We start from the raw sequence: 18101 nt of genomic DNA, 5'->3' as shown, positions 1-18101 counted from the left end.
AAATGTTGGAACACTAGTCAGATTAGATGCTGGAACACGATACAGATTCGTAAAAACCATGGAAAAATGTGTACGAAATTTCACAGAGAATCTGCAGATACAACACACTAACTCCTTGCAGCAATATTCTAATATCAATTAGAAACAAATTACATGAAATTAATCAAAATAACATACTGTATATCAGCAAAATAAACCAACATCTATCTGTGTATTTACCGATGTACATTATACTTTCTCTATTTACGAGGGATGGGATTTCACGATCGAACCCACACTTTCTGTGGCACTCTGGAATATATGGCGCCGGAAATATTTGAGAGAAAACCATACACAAGATCTGTTGATTGGTGGAGTCTGGGCGTAGTAATTTATGTCATGCTGTGTGGAAGGGTAGGTATAGCATAGTTTTACCAATTTGTAAGATTCCTTATTTGGAAACCAAAATCCCTTGTGTGATGCCATCCAGTCCATTGATGTTACTGATAGTATCTCAAACTATAGACTGGTTAGGCTTAAAGGGACAACCCTGAGCACCATAACCACTTCAGCTCATTATAGTGCTTATCTAAATATCATAACCCAATACCCCCCTCTCCACTTTATCTAAACTGATTTTATCTCTCTAATACACTCAATTTCTTTAAATAAAATATATTGTTTCTGCTTTAGCAAAACATTTACATTAGAGACTTTACCCACTGTAGAGCCCAGGCCAGCCCTGCACAGTGGGCACTCTCTTTGTCACAGTTTGAGAAGACTGTATGCCCTCTCGGTGTGGGCCATTTATACAGAGCAGATTATGGGCTCTCATGAGTGTGTTGTGATCTTGACACATTGTATAATGGTTTACATCAATAAGTTATTTTTTCATGACTCTCATTGCAGTATATATTACTCACTGTTTTTTATTGTATGTGTGTGACAATGTCTAGCAGAATAATAAATTAATGCATTAGTGAATAATTAATTTGTCACAAAATTGAACGTCTGCATCTTACAATGTGCATCTAAAATGTTTTTTTTGTCTATTAGTTTCCCTTTACAGGTAAAGATCGAGAGACAGAGATATCGTATAAGGTTGTTAACACCGAACCTGACTATCCGGAGTTCCTGTCTTTAGAAGCACTCACAATAATAAAAAGTGTAAGTTGCCAACGTGTGTTTACTGCTTTCTGATTTTGACATATTGAGTAAGCTGAGGTCAGAATTTCCAATCACTGTTGATGAGTGGATTGCTGACGAGCCGCCTTGGGATGAAGGAAGTCTGAGAGCTGTTATATTAGTAGTTATGTCTGGTAGGAGATAAGCAGATGGTGATGTTATAGCTCTTGGAAGCTCCAGGATTAAAGATTCCGCACGGAGCTCTGCTTCTAAACAGTACAGCTCATATGGCTTTAATGATGTATGACATCACAGCTCAGCGTCTTACATCATACAACCCATCACCTTGTTTGAACTCTGACAGACGTTAGAAAGTGACATATAAGGTATACTGAAAGGGTCAAGGCATTGGGGAGGTTTGGAAATTTGGGGGAAAAAAGGGAATAATATTGTTTACTTTTATATATGAAGAATTCTATTTTCATTAGTTAGGCACATTGCTCCATAGTATATACACGTTTTTATTCTGTGGGTCGATTGATGCGCGCCCCTGCCTGTTCCGCTCTGTTGTAGCTGCTAACATTGTGTGTGTGAATGTGGGCTCGGGCAGTTTGAGTGGTAAGGCTCTGAAAACACAGCTGGTCCTGTGTGAAAACTGCGTGATTGGCTGTAACAGAGCAGAATAAGCAATCACAAACACATGGATCTAGATACAGAATAAAACAATTTAAACTTCTATTTGGTGAATGAAATAAATACAAGCAGTAAGTATGACTCATGCCATCAATCAGAGCAGAGCAATGTCTGGACACCAAACACGATGCCATGGTGATTGAGCTCTGTATAAACGTATACAGCCTGAGCTAAAAGGCACATTTTACAGAACCTGCAAGAAAATGTCTTTAATTCTAAGTTTTTCGGATAAAATATTTTCCATTTTCCCCCCCTTCTACAGCTTATGAATAAAAATCACAGAACCCGTATAAGAGCCAGGATTGGTCCCTGTGACATCAAGAAACATCCTTTTTTCAAAGTATGTCCATGTTGTATAAATTCCATGTATGGATGTGTAGAGAGAACGACCGTTATTTCTGAATTCGTAGTTTATTGGTTTATATTGTGGCACATATTTATTTTTCTTGTTTTCCTTCAATCTTTTTATTTTATAACAGGAAATGGACTGGAGTGCGTTATTTTCCAAGAACATCATACATCCGTTTGTACCATCTATTGCCGGACCAGAGGACGAAAGAGCTTTTACACCACCGGACCCCATTCTAACACCACCGGAAGAATCGCCTTTAGAAGACCAAGACCTGTTCCAAGATTTCGACTGGGTGTCCGATTGGATTTGAACATTGAGGCAGAAAAGGATGGACCGGGACTATAAACAACTGTCATTTTTATTTATTTATTTTAATAAAAGTTTGATTGATGTGCTAATTGATGTGAGTAGTAGGAATCTATATATGTCATCAATCTAGAATTTGACAGGTGCCCTGTCCTTTCCCATGAAGCCACACCCACAACAGATGTGTTGCCATGCCCAATGCTGGAGCACCCACTGCGCATTTGCGAGCCTCTGAACCACATCCCCTACTGTACCAACACACCGACAGCGTGTGCACCCACTGCGCATGAGCACCCCCCTCTAAACCAAGCCACGCAGCGCATGCGCAGTCCAACCGCTGACGTAGGGGGGTGATATAATCCAAAGGGACAATATTGTAGGAGTGCACACCTCGCGCACTGTAAACCAAGCCCTATTCGTATTTACAGACAACTTGGGCATGTTTAGACATGTTTTAAGAGATAGGGAGCATTAAAACCAACAACCATTGACGGATATAATCCCCTATTTTTACAATATTTCACATAATCGAAGAAGAAGAAAAAAATGACCAGGACAATAAGCGATATTTGTATTTATTAAGCAGTAGATGAAAAGTACAAGAAAAAACAGTAGTTATATATGTAAACAATTAAAAGTACAACGCGTGAATGAAAACATAATACATTTTAACCCATTACATTTTACAGACATTAAAAAGAAAACAGCGATGATTATAAAAAAATAAAAATAAATGTGTGGATACATATGTATATATATATATACATGCCATGAACATTTTAGCCACTCAGGGGTGTGCCGTGTATATGAACACTTCCTTGGTAGTAAATAACCATGAGGTTTGGTTAGCCCTGATGCTGTTAATGGCATATGTGTTGGTGAACAACCAATTTTGTGACTGTGACTGTGGTGTTACAGATGGAATTATAGTTGCATGGTTTTGAATTTTCAAATGATCCAAACACTCTCTATTTGAAGAGTTACCTACAACTGTAGAAGGGATGTTGAGTTCATGTCCCCCGCTCTATCAGTCCCTACATTGGCTTCCAGTTAGATATAGGGCTCAATTTAAAATTCTGGTGCTTACTTACAAGTCTCCACATAATGCTGCTCCAACCTACCTATCCTCCTAATACCCAAGTATGTCTGGTCGAGGCCCCTGCGCTCTGCCAAAGACCTACGTATATCCTTTTTCCGTACGCCTACCTCTAACGCTCGCCTCCAAGATTTCTCCAGGGCTGCACCTCTTCTGTGGAACTCCCGTCTCCTCCTCCGCAAGTCTTTCACCCAGTCTCCATCATTCAACAAAAATCATTGAAAACTCACTTCTTCAAGAAAGCATATCAATTAAACTGACATCTGTTGTTATGATCTTAAGAGGTCATGATAGGTCATGCAACATTGCACATACCTATGTATTGTGAAAGATGGGATACGTCAGCAGATTAAGCCATTTCACAAATATGACAACAAGTAAAGTGGGTGTTAGTTAATGAAGACCAGGAAAAGGCAGGAATTTTAAATAACTATTTATCCTCTGTATATATTAATGAGTACCCATGGCAATAGATGTGCAAATGATTGATACTAAAAACTTGCAGAATAATTGTAATTGGTTAACTCAAGACAAGGTGCTGCAGCAACTAAAGAAAGTTAATATAAACAAAGCTCCAGGGCCTGACGGTATCCATCCACGAGTACTTAAGGACTGATGTGGTTCCTATATTCAAAAAGGGTTCAAAATCCTTGCCTGGAAATTATAGACCTCTGAGCTTAACTTCTGTGGCTGGTAAAATATTTGAAAGATTATTAAGGGATAATATTCAAGAATTCCTTGAGAAGAACATGGTTATCAGCAAAAATCAGCACGGTTTTATGAAGCACAGGTCATGTCAAACTAACTTGATTGTGTTCTACGAAGAAGTAAGTAGAAGTATAGATCAGGGTGTTGCAGTGGATGTGATCTATTTGGATGTTGCCAAGGCATTTGATACAGTTCCACACAATAGATTAATGTTCAAACTCAAGGAAATCGGTCTAGCTGAAAATGCTTGTTCTTGGGTAGAACATTTGCTTAAAAACAGAGTACAGAAAGTTGTCATTAATGGCCACAGAGGTGGCAAGTGGTGTCCCTCAGGGGTCTGTTCTGTGAGCCCTTCTATTTAACATGTTTATAAATGATCTTAGAAACATAGAATGTGACGGCAGTTAAGAACCATTCGGCCCATCTAGTCTGCCAAATTTTCTAAATACTTTCATTAGTCCCTGGCCTTATCTTATAGTTAGAACGGCCTTATGCCTATCCCACGCATGCTTAAACTCCTTTACTGTGTTAACCGCTACCACTTCAGATGGAAGGCTATTCCACGCATCCACTACCCTCTCAGTAAAGTAATACTGTCTTGAAGACAGCATTGAAAGTCATGTTTCAGTGTTTGCAGATGACACAAAACCCTGTAAAATAATACAATGTGAGTGTAGAATATTGCATATTCTATGTTTCTATTGATTATATATGGATGTGTGGATTGACATAAGTATCAGATGGTATAAGTCACAAGGCTTTCTTTGTCTGAGAGCTCTGGAATGTGGATTTGAGGGTCTTGTCCTTATATGGCTAGAGTTAAACTCTGACGTCAGTATGGGCACATCTATATAGTAACAGAGGGACACGAGGTCTCTCTCTCTCGGCTCTTGGCTCTCTCTCGATGTAAAGATGTAAGGATGTAACTCTTCTGTCAGAAGTCCAGCAATTACCATCTGCTGTTAAACGTCCATTATCCTGTAACATCCTTTGTTGTTTTATTATGTATCAGTAAGAATAAACCTGAAGAAACCGTAAGTCAGATTGCGTATTAGTATTTTTCATTAATATAGACATATATTAATGTGGCAAGCGTTTGGCCCAAGACTATATATACAAAAGACGTATATATCAATCAAAGACATAAAAGAAAAAATTACGAAGATTTAACATTGACGATTCGATTCTAGCAATATTTTACAGTGAGCAAGATATTACTTTGCTGCAGAGGGATTTAGATAGACTGGGGGACTGGGCACTCAAATGGCAGATGAAATTTAATGTTGAAAAATGCAAAGTTAGACAGTCTGCAGCCAGAAGAGCTGTAGGTTGTAGCTCTACTACTCATCATCACTGAAGTCCGGATAGCAGGTGAATGGCGTGTTGACGTGCATGCCGTGAGCTGGGTGGAGTAATGGAACGGAGCGAGGTTTAAGAGCTTAGGTTTTTTTTTTACTTACCCCTCTTGGGTTTTGTTTGAATTTCCGTTTTTCTGATTGAACCTGTTTTAAGCTTTTATCCTGCTGGGCTGTTGTGCTGTGCTGAGGAGCTTCTGGGCTGTTGAAGCTGTTTGATCGCTTGGGGCTGCTTGTATGCTGCTGGATTGCTGGCGGCTGTTGGAAGCTTTCAGCTGCTGCTGCCTGCACATCCGTGGGTTCGGTGAGGTGAGGTAGGACGGTCTCGACGTCCCTGAGGTCTGGTTTTGAGCGGATCCTGAGCGGCTTCCTGGCAGCGGTATTCGCATTTTCACACACTTCTGGAGGTTTTCTTTTTGTGTTGACCGGCGGTGCCCGTGCGCAGTGTGGAACAGAGTACTTCAAACGGACCAGCGCTTACAAAGTGTCTGTTAAGTGAGACTTGAGCAAGATTGTGGACATCAAGCTGCTACAGGATTAAACAAGATAAACAAGTAAGCATAATATAAAAAGTTAGGATTCCTATCACTTTATTACTTTGAGGGAAAGGAATTGCAATTTAAATAAGATCTAATGAGTTACATTTTATTGAGTTACATTTCTGAAAATACTAACCAATATTAAATAAATGGACACTGCTGTTATAAGTGATTTAACTGACACTGTTAGTTCAACTTATTCAATTTAAATGATACAACGGATGGAATTGATACAATTGATACATTGTGAAAGGATACAACTGATACACCTGTTATAAATCATTCAACTGAGTTAACTTATATATGATTAAAGAAGAAGGGAAGAAAGGAATCCGAATTTGATGCAATATATATTGCAGTTCAGGGTGTGTGGAATTAATTAGCCCTACTCCTCAGTATTTGGCTTTATAAACTGTTGTTACTACTAATCTCCATTACTCTTCATTATTGTATAGCAGAGAAGGAAAGGGAGATGCCGCCCTCTAAACAAAGCAAGCTAACAGATTCCTCACGCTATTCAAAAAAAGATAAGCAAAGGCAAATGCAGGAAGAAGATGATGAAATAGAATCATGGGATTATCAGCTGGAACCAGACCCCACGCAAGATAGTTCTCAAGAGGGGCACATCTCTAAGGGGTTCTTAAAACAAGTACTCCAAGATCTAAGGATAACTATTAAAGAAGACTTTGCCAATATAATAAGTATACATCAGGAATTATAGGAATTAGGTGACCGTACCGATCACTTGGAAAAAAAATCTGATGATTTGTGTAAAGCGAATAATGTCCTAGATGAGAAATTTAGCAGATTGGAGTAAAAAAAATAAGAGATTATGGCATAAAGTTGCAGACCTTGAAGATAGGTCACGTAGAAACAATGCAAGATTTAGAGGCGTTGGAAGAATACATAACAACATTATGTTCTACCTTGGTTCCTTCTGTGGATAAAAGTATATGGGGAATACAGAGAGTACATAGACTACCCAGACCTACAAGACTTGCAGCAGATATACTACGAGACACCATTGTGTGCTTTAATCGATATACTGCCAAAGAAGCTTTATTTTCAGCAATTCGTAAGACTCCAGCTCTACCCTCCCCGTATGAAGCATTAACTGTTTATACGGACCTATCTCCACTTACTATGGCAAGAAGGCGGGAATTTGCATCAATTACTAAAGTATTAAGAGATAATAAAATACCTTATCGTTGGGGTTTCCCAACAAAAATTCTAGTTTGGAAAAATGGGAAATTGACAGTAATAGATGACCAAATCAGTGGCTTGTCCACTTTGAAAGAATGGGGGGGTTGAGCATACCGAAAAAGTAACAAATGTTAGTCAAAGTCCCTGCTCTACAAATATACAAACAGAATGGAAGTTAGTAGGGAAAACTTTAACAAAACCTTAAAATGTTAGAAAGTTTGAAAGAATAGGGAAAGAGAGGAGGGGAAAGGAAAAAAAAGGAAAAATAAATAAATAAAAAAAATATATTTTTGTTTGTAGATGCAACTAAACAAGATAAATAGAATTTTGGTAATTTACCAAAATCTGGATTTTGTATGTGGTTCATTAGAGTGGTGGTCAAATGAGATGTTTTGGCAGGGCTTATTGTCTGTCATTATCTTGTCTATATACAAGCTTTGGGAGCTAATGCGTGTTACTGTTGTGAATGATGTGATATTGTCAACTCTCATACCCGAGATAACAAGGATTGGCAGTGCTGCTAATGACTAACAGGGGCCTAATTTTGATAAAGATGAACTGACTAGGCATGACTGGTTGTGGTTTAGTACGCAATTCAAAAGTTCATAGTTTGAAAATAGGTACCAGGCCAAGACCAGTTCCTGATTACCGAACTAGGACTGTTAGTCGGGCTGTGAAAAGACTGACGTGTAACGAGGTCTACAACAAACCGAGGCTCGCAAGGTAGTATGTATACTCCTGCAAGTGGTTTAACACCTGCAAATGGTACTGTTATTAACAAACCCACAACAACAATGTCAGACCCCTCAGATGATAATGCTGCTGTGACTGCCGCAATATCTCAGGCCCCGGTGGTAATCCCGGGGGTTCCTAAAGCATAATTAACCTGTGGATATGCGGCCACATTTGCTAAATCCCCATAATGATGACAAGCTGGTACACCAAGGGCCTCCAAGTCCTCAGAGTAGCCTTGATGTAGATGTGCAACAAGAAATGCAGAATCCCCATGATGATGTTGTTGCCCCAGTATTTCTAGAGTATGTTGAACAACATCGAAGAGACCTAAACAATTTTAATGCTGTGGAGTCTTATGATCATTTTTGTTTTGTGAATTTAGAGAGAATGTCAACTTTTGTTGCAGCAATAGAGTCAATGCATGATGCTATTGAAGGGGCTTTAGACAGAATTTTACCCGGTCTAGGCCCAAATGATTTTGTGCAGTTAAGATTGACTGCTGATGGCCTCTGTAGACCTTTGTATTCTATTAGAAGGTATTAGGAGGGCATACATGCTGTGGATTTTTCAATGCTCTGGCAAATTAGCTTCAAATCAATGCAGAAATTATTGGTAGCGGTTCTTTACGGTTTTGAGTTTTCATTGTTAGGAATAGAGCTGGGGGTGTAATGACACGTAGACCTCTCAGATCAACACCCTTTAGTCGCATTATCCAGACTAAAAGACGGTGGTTGTTTGATTTTAATAACACTAATATCTTGTGTCTGGCTGCTAGTCTATGTGCTCTTATAGATAAAGAAATACTCACTGAAGCTGTGTTTGGAGCGAGCCCAAAGTATTCAAAAAGCTCTGAGTATCCCTGATGATCGCTTAGTCAGCTTTAGCGATATACCGGCTTTTGAGAATCATTTGGATGTCACCATTAAGATTCTCTATCACAACTGTGGTGCATGGAGGTATTTTCAGTCAGATGCTATTGTCACGAAGAAAGTATTGTTCATCTATCACGAAGGAGAACATTATTATGGCATAAAAAAGATTCAAGCATTTATTGGGGCCTCTTACTTTTGTGATTACGGTCATACACCTTTTTATCACAAAAATAATCATTCCTGCCATTACTTTTGCAAGGCGTGTCACGGACATAATTGTGTGGATGTTACAAATGAGCTCCCCAGATGCCCCTGCTGTCGAACATTTTGTCGTTCTAAACAGTGTTTAGAGCTACACTATGAGCTTGCCAACTCTGGTAAAATATCCTGTAAAAACAAAACATATTGTGATTCGTGTGGGCGTTACGTTGTGATGGAAAATCATGAATGTGAAGGTTTTAAGTGTCAGGTGTGTTATCAACCGGTGGCCACATTTAATGATCATGTTTGTTACTTGAAAAAATACAAACATGAAGATCCCACAGACAAATAATTTTTTTTATGATTTTGAATGCATGCAGGAGAGAGGCATACACATACCAAATTTTATCTACGCTGCCCACTAAGAATGTGACAACTGTTCACCATTAGAGAATCGTGTTGGTTCAGCCTTAGCGCCAACTAAATGTTGGAGTTTCAGGGTGCATCATGTCTGTCGGACTTTGTTCGGACATTTAGTGATCCCTTTTAGTGGCTACACATTTATAGCGCATAATACCGGTCGTTATGATTCCTACTTTGTGGTGAACCAACTACTTAAGGAGAAAATTTAGGTAAAATTATTCGCTCAAGGTGGTAAATTTTGGTATCCGGTTTATTGACTCATTAAATTTCCTACCCATTAAATTGAGCAAGCTACCGCAGGCCATGGGTTTCAAAGGTTGTAAAGGTTATTTTCCACACAGTGGAGAATCAAAATTATATTGGCCCAATGCCCTCTGTTGACTATTATGGTGTTGAACAGATTTGAACAGATTATGCCTGATGAAAAAAGAAATTTCATGGACTGGTATAAGTCAAACCAGCACTGTGAATTCAACTTTCCAATTGAACTTATTGTATTGAGGATGTTAATATCCTGAGAGTAGCACCTGCTACAGAGCGAGTGTTATGGAAGTGACAAGAAAAGAAAAACAATTAAGGGTGCTCGTGGTCCTGAAGACCCTTTCCAACTCACTACCCGAGCCTCTGTATGCATGGCCATGTACAGATTCAAATTTATGCCTAAGAACACCACAGCAATTATCCCCTCTGACAATTACCATAAAACTCAGAAGCATTTTTCTACAGCATCTACCCAATGGCTGATGTATGTTGAACATACATACAACACGCCTTACAAAAAGTTGGTAATTACTTTTTGGATGGCTACACTCTGATCAATGGTAAACCTACAGCTTTTGAATTCCATGGTTGCTTTTATCATGGCTGCCCTGTTTGTTACATGGGTAAGGGCATTAACAGAGTTACTAACACTACATTTGCACCATAAAACCATAGTAAAAACACATTTTTTTAAAACGTTGTGGTTATGATGTGTGTCTGATGTGGGAGCATGATTGGACAAACATGTTAGAAACTGACAGTGGGGTACAGATATTTTTCCTTGAAAAATATTTTCTTCAGCCTTTGGATCCTCGTGATGCTCTCTATGGAGGTCGTACAACGGCCCCTGATGAGCGCATACACTATGATTTCACCAGTCTGTACCCGTATGTAAAAAAACAAAAAAAGATACTCCACAGGTCATCCAGAAATAATTTATAATAACTTCCAGTCTTAACTATTTTGGAATTGCAAAACTAAAAATATACCCTCCTAGAGGCTTATTGTTCCCTGTGCTAACTGTTCAAATGAATGGTAAGCGCATGTTCCCCCTGTGCCATACTTGTTGTTCAAGTAACCAAATAAGTCCTTGCACACATACAGACAAGGGACGCTCTTTGACAGGCACTTGGTGTACTAATGAAATACAAATGTCTTTGGATAAAGGATACAAATTATGCAAAAACTTTGAAATTTGTCATTTCCCTAAAACCACCAACACATTGTTTGACAAGTACATCAAAGTTCCTCTCAGAGATAAGCAGTAGGCATCATTCTATCCTAATTGGTGTACCACCGATGAAAATAAATAAATAAGTATGTTCATGACTATTATGTCAAAGAGGGGGTTATGTTAAGACCTGAAAGGATAGAGGTAAACCCTGCAAAAAGGCAAATTGCTAAATTTCTATTTCTAAATTTTTTATGGGGTAAATTTGGACAGAAACCTAATTTGCAAGCCACTAGTCTGGTATCTTACCCTGAGGAACTTCCTGGCTATGTATTTTACCACAATATGAAGTATCATCTTTAGATTTCATAGATGACTCCACTGCCATGCTTAGCTGGAAAAATGCAAAAGGTTTGTTACACTAATATTTTTATTGCGTACTTTACCACAGCCTACGCCCGACTTGAACTGTATAATTTCTTGGACCGTCTAAAGGAAAGATGTTTGTATCATGACACTGACTGTTACTTTTGTTCGCAAAGACAGACTGGAACCCGCCTCTAGGTGACTGTGGCGAAACCAACCTCGCCACTGTGAACTGGAGATGCCTGGTTGCTAACATCCTACCCTGCGACTATGGCCCTGCAGGCTAAACCTTTTATTTTCCCTGCAGAAAGACTTGTTCGTGCCTTTCTGCCGGGGTGTTCGGTAGATTAAATCTACAGAACAAAGTACCGATCGAGGGACCACCTGAAAGCTTGAGTGTGCCGTCAATTGACCACCCTGAAGCTGCGGTTAACCGCAGCTTAATTGACGAACGCTGGGTGGCCTTTGTTCGTCAAACGAACACGTGGCGGCGGCCATCTTGAAACTCCCAAACAGCGGTGTTTTGCCGTCGAGTGTCTGGAACTAAAATCGGACACTCGACTAAGCAAACACCGCTGAGACCTCCAGACTCCCATGGGTTTGTGATGAAACTACCGAACGGGCCGCCGTTCGGTAGAAAGACTCATACGAACAAGGGGATTACAATAAAGGCAAGCAAGAGCTATTTCATTCGGTACTTTCAGCGGTTATACGCAGGAACAGAGACCGACTGCAGGGCCAAACCTTATGGAACTATTTTCGGCTACTGTTGCCTGTGCGGTCGGTCATAACTTTCAACCTCTATAACTCCCAAACCCCTGGTCCGATCTGGGTGATATTTGAGTATGTCACTCACCCAGATCAGGGCTATCAAGGGGTCCCCTATTTAGGAGTGTACTCTAAGTATTTGGGGTACATCCAGAAAGTAGGGAAATTATGTATATGATTAAGGGGATTATGTGTCATGCTGAGGGGAGGAGATGTGGGGGAGGTAACTCAGGTGTGATTGGTGCATCGGGTAATTATGGTAAATCCCTCCCTTGCATGGGAGAATCCTTTATAAGCAAAGTGTGTTAATAAACGGAGATTTCCTGCTTAACCCTCAAAGTGAAGTGTCGTCTCATTCTTGGGGGGAATTTGATTGCATGCTGATTGCCAGGAGTGTAAGCTGTTCATAGGGCTTTTCCTGTTCGGCTGCTTCCAGTGTTCGTGTGTCTCTTGTTCGGGAGAATTTGTGCAGTTTGCAGTTCGGAAGATAGGTGATTGCAGTAGCTGCTTGTCTATCTGGAAGGGGATTATCGCCTAAACGTTTTTTAACCTCTGGTTATACCCATTGAGGGAAATCAGAAAGTTAATAAAGAAGGTCAAAAAAGCTTTGCAGAAATTATCATCTCTAAGGAGCTCAGTTTATTGAGTGAAGGAGTTAAGAATAAAACTTGTGGCTTCATCAGCCTGCACTCGGCTCACTGTGTGCAAGGTTCCTATCCTGCAGAGCTCCTTACAGCTTGGGACATATATGCAGAGAATAAAGGAACAGAAAATGAGTGACCTGGATTCGTGGAGTTTGCAGTTCAGGAGATTGGTGCTTACAGTTGCTGCCTGTGCATCTGGAAAGGGGAATATCGCCTAAACGGTTTTTAACCTGGTGAGCAAAACGGTCCGTTACAATGACCTAACTAGTGAGTTACCGGATGACAAATATATATCACAGAGTTTGTGTCTGCAGGGCCTAAAACTTACGGCTACAAGCTGACGACTGACAAAACTACTCTAAAGGTGAAATGTATAACACTGAATGCTAGCAATGTGGCACTGATTAACTTTGACAGTTTGAAAGACCTGGTACTGGACTATCCACTACACCCAGGGCATGATGACTGGAAACGTATTATAATACAACAAACGGGAATCGTCAGAAACAAATTATGTTGGCAAATAGAAACACGCCCACTTCACAAAACACAACAGTGTGTATACACTAAAAGACTATTGGCAGACAACTTTACAACCCATCCATTTGGATACTAATTACACACAATGGACACACGCCTGCAACATCCTTTTTCATGTATCTTAGTGGGGCCTTCTAGCTCAAGAAAAGTTATTTTGCTAACCTCTTAACGCCGTTATGGCGTTCTATGCCATCCCGCATTAAATGGGCTTTAAAGCTGTAGCGGCAGCATAGAACGCCGTAACGTCTTTGAGCCCTGCAGCGCCCGGTATACTCACCTTACCGGCGCTCCGCTTCGGGAGGACTGCCTGACAGCCCAGGCAGCCCTTCCCCGACAAAAGAAGCCCCCGGGGACCATGTGATCGCTCTCAAAGAGCGATCACATGGCCCCCTATAGCTGGCTGTGGATCTGCCAGCAGGGGGACTGTCTGAAATGTCAGACAGTCCCCCTGCTGGTGGGAGCTGTAAAAAAATATATTAAACATGTTTTAAATATATATATACATGTTATATATATTTAACGTCATACATAGTGTATTTTAATACTAATATAAGTACATATATTAGTATTAAAATACACGTAGACTGACATTACATATATATATATAAAATAGATATATACACATATTTTATATATATATATATATATATATTTGTGTAAGGGGCAAAGTAATCGTATAATAATATAGGTTGTGTAAGTATGAGGAGTGGGTGGGAGGGGCATTCAGACGCTGACCTTGATCGGTAAGGAGTCAGGTAAGAGGTGTAGCTTATATAGGGGAGTAAGTTAACTTAAGCCCCTCCCACAAATACAGGACAAATGGCCTTACTACTTGTGTAAGGGGCAAAGTAATTGTATAAGGAGTGAGGTTCCAGTAGGAACTTGGAATAGTATAAAAGAGCAAGTCGGTTGTGGTGTGCCGATACTGACGATACGGTAGGCCTGTAAATAAAGAGGGCAAAAAGTGAATAACAAAATATTTATTACAGTCAACAATATATACAATTATCCAGATATGGCTTTAAATGCATTTCTTAATTCTTGGGTTGGTCTGGGTATATATGTAGTATAGGCGGATGACTTCCAACGTCCCAATGACTTGATGACGTGTACTGGTACGTTTGCGCTGGATGCGGTGGAGGCTGCTCCTCTGCGAAACGAGTGACCAGAGTAGTGAGAAGGTTTGAGACCCAGCATTGTTAGCAGGGATCGTATATATCTCATTAATGCCGTGGTGGGGAGTACTGCGTGTTGCAGTTTGAATAAAGGTTGTTATGGTAGTGCTGTGGTGTTAAGAAGATAGGCGTCTAAGGCTGCTACTGGACACCATTTGTTTAGGGTAGGGTAATATGTGATCTCCACTGGATGCGCATGTTGGCTTGTCTTTGACTGGGGTAAAGAGTGTATGTAGTGGTCACTATGTTTTTGTAGGTGCTTGTGTAGCAGGCATCTATCCTTTTGAGTAGTTGTGACAGTGGCGACCTCCCTTGGCCTGAGGAACCCGTAGAAGGCTGTGTACATAGCTGTTTTAATTACTGAATTGGCGGTAGAGTGGAAAGGTCTGGAATCTAATAGGTCGGATAATGACTGAAAAAGTTTATTGTCTATAGGTAATCGCTGTGGTGGTCGTGGAGGTACGGATTTTTGGATACCTCTGAGTATATTCTTTACCTGGTATGATGGCATGAAGCTATGTGTGTTAGGTCTTAGGGTTAGCATGTGATGTTGTATGCCTGTAAGATATAACTTAATTGTGTTATATGATAAGTGTAATTTAAGGTGGCAAAAGGAAGGGAAAGCTATAATAGATGTCATGACGAATGGTTGTGATATGTCGTGATCGGCGAGAAATCTGTTAAATAGTGTAAAGGCTCTGTTATATGTAGTGTGAGTGTTGTGTGAGTGTTGTGTGATAGTGCTAATGTGGCTAGATCCCTGCTATGTTCCATGATTATATCTAGTCCATGATTAGTTGTGAGAACGGAGGGGCGACTGCGGCTGCTTGAGTGGCTGACGGGTGTGCTTTTCGAAAAGCCTGCAAATTAAAACGAGACAGGCTGTCAGCTGCTACATTACTAATACCTGGCACATGAAAGCAAACCAAGTAGAAGTTATGACATGCTGCCAACCACGTGAGTTTTCTAAGAAACCTCATGATTGTAAGGGATGATGAACGGCCTTTGTTGATTATTTGACATGTGGCTTGATTATCTGAGTGGCAACGAACAGACAAGCCTGACCATTGATGTCCCCATGCCACAGCAGCCGCTACAATAGGGTAAATCTCAAAGAGAGCTGAGGTTGTAAAAAAGCCTTCTAAGTCACGGACTTCTTCAGGCCACTTACCCCAAAGCCATTTGTTACCAAAGATGGCTGAAAAACCCTTGTTGGATGCTGCGTCTGACCATATGGTTGGCGACGTGTCTGATAATGCGGGGAGGAACAAACTTTTACCATTCCAGCTGGTCAAGAACCTCCTCCACATTTGTAGGTCTGCTGTGGCTTGTAGATCCATGGATAGTCTGTGGTTCTCGTGTTGAAAGTGGGGAAAAAGACAAAGCAGTCTGGATATGAAAGCCCTTCCTTGAGGGATGATGCGCATGGCAAAGTTTAAGGAACCTATAAGGGAAATGTAGTGGTTTATGCTGTTGATAATGTTGTCAATTTTGTCGTGTGGTAAGCTTGCTTGCATGGATGCTGAGTCAAGTTGTATGCCCAGGAATGTAATGATGGTGTCTGGACCTTCAGTTTTCTTGAGGGATACTGGGACACCCAAGTGGTTGAATAGATTATTGGCTTCTTTAAGACTTCTGGGCGGAAGTGAGTTCCCTTCTATCATCAGAAAATCGTCGAGGTAATGGATGACTATGGGGCATCTTGAAATGTTTAGTAGTAACCAGCAAAGTGTTTCAGCAAAAGTGTCAAAAATCTTTGGGCTACTTTTCGACCCAAAGGTTAAGCGGGAGAAGAAATAGTATTTGTCTGCCCATTTTATACCATGTAGGTGCCAGAGTGTAGGGTGGATTGGTAGCAGTTTGAAGGCATTTGTAATGTCCGTCTTACTTAATCAAGCTCCAACCCCAGTTTGTGTGATGGCTGTAATGGCGTGATCAATGGTGGCATATTGAAGGGAAAATTCTTCGGAGGGAATGAGGGAGTTGAGACTTGGGGTAGCGGAGGTATGAGGGGCTGAAAGATCAATAATGAGTCTTTGTTTGAGGGAAGTTTTCACTGTGACAATCCCGATGGGGTTTGTACGCCATGATGTAAATGGTGGGGTTGCGAACGGTCCAAACACAAACCCTTCTGCCAATTCTTGTGCTATTAGTGTATTTACTTCTGTTGGGTTCTGGTTTGCAGACTGTAAATTTGGGCATTCTAGTTGGCCAGTGGGCATATGTATGATGCCTGTGTGGAACCCGTAGTTGAATCCCGTGATCAAAAACTCTACAAGATGTCTGGAGGGGTGATTGGCTAGTAGTGCTGCTAGGACATCAATGTTAACAGATGTTAGGTATGGTTTAGGGTACATTTTATTAGGACACATGGATTTAGCATGTGCCCTGAAACATTGTGAACAAATATGCAACAATCTACATGCACTAAAACTACATGTGCCACCGTTAAAATTATTGCAAATCTGTGATTTGCCGAAGAAAATTATGGGACGGCCAAGTTTGTCTCTGGCGTTCTTCCCTGTTCTACCAGCATAGCTAGTGCTGGGTTCTTGACTGTGGTCGTCTGCTAGAACAAAAATTTGTGGTGTGTGTAGTAGAAGAGCAGGATACACAAGCCGGTGTTTTAAGCCCTGCGAAGTGTCTGCAGAAAATTTCTGTGTCCAATCTGCTCCAGTTGATACGGGTACCATACTGGGAGAGAGCGCCAGACACTTTGGTGGAAAACGACTTGTGGTAGTCGTAAAAAGTCGACCCACCATATTTGTTACCAAGGTCCACCAGCTTGTGCATGTAACGGTCAAATTCTTCTCTTCTATTAGGGTACACTTCACACATAACATCTCTGAATATACCAAAGGCTAAGACAAATTCCGGGATGGTCAGTTTACGGTTCAACCTGGAGTCTTTAGATCTGACCACCACAGATAACTCATCATACATATAAGTCTTGTTTTCTACCACATCCTGGGAGGCAATTAGTAAAGATGCTAGGTTGATATCTTTGCCCTCCAGGATGTCTTTCTTGATGTGGGCTGGGATAGTGTGTGCAGGATCAACGTCATGGGTATCTGACGAGTTAACGTTACCCGTAGCCCGTGGTTCGATTGGTGCCGATTGAGCGGTGTCAGGAAGGCCTGCCTTGGTGAGGGCTGTGGTCACCGCCTCGAGGTTAGCCAGTCTGTTGTTGACCTTGCCCATGGAGCTCATGAGTGAGGCCAGCATAGCCTGGATGTCCCCCGAATTGGTGGTGCTGGGGCCTTCCCCTGCTTCCGTGTTGTTTGTTGTCGTGTTTAGGAGTTTAAATAACTCCGCTTTCCTTGCTGTAGCAGGGTAGGGAATTTGACATCTCCTTAACTCTGTTGTAATGCGTGGTATTGTCCAGGATCTGATTGACACTGGACTGGCCATATCTCCCCTGTGAGAAGGTGTCTCGTCCCTAGCTGGGGTACTAGGAAGCGATAGCTCCTCACCACTTGCATGATGAGACATGTTTAACTAAAATAAAAGGTAAAATTATTATTTGAACCGGGTGTTTTAGTACTGGCTTGCTAGCTATGCCATAAGGCGAAACGATTATGCTTAAGTT

This window comes from Pelobates fuscus, chromosome 5 (genome assembly GCF_036172605.1).
Source record: "Pelobates fuscus isolate aPelFus1 chromosome 5, aPelFus1.pri, whole genome shotgun sequence".
NCBI lineage: Eukaryota > Metazoa > Chordata > Amphibia > Anura > Pelobatidae > Pelobates > Pelobates fuscus.
This window is presented reverse-complemented; position numbering follows the sequence as displayed.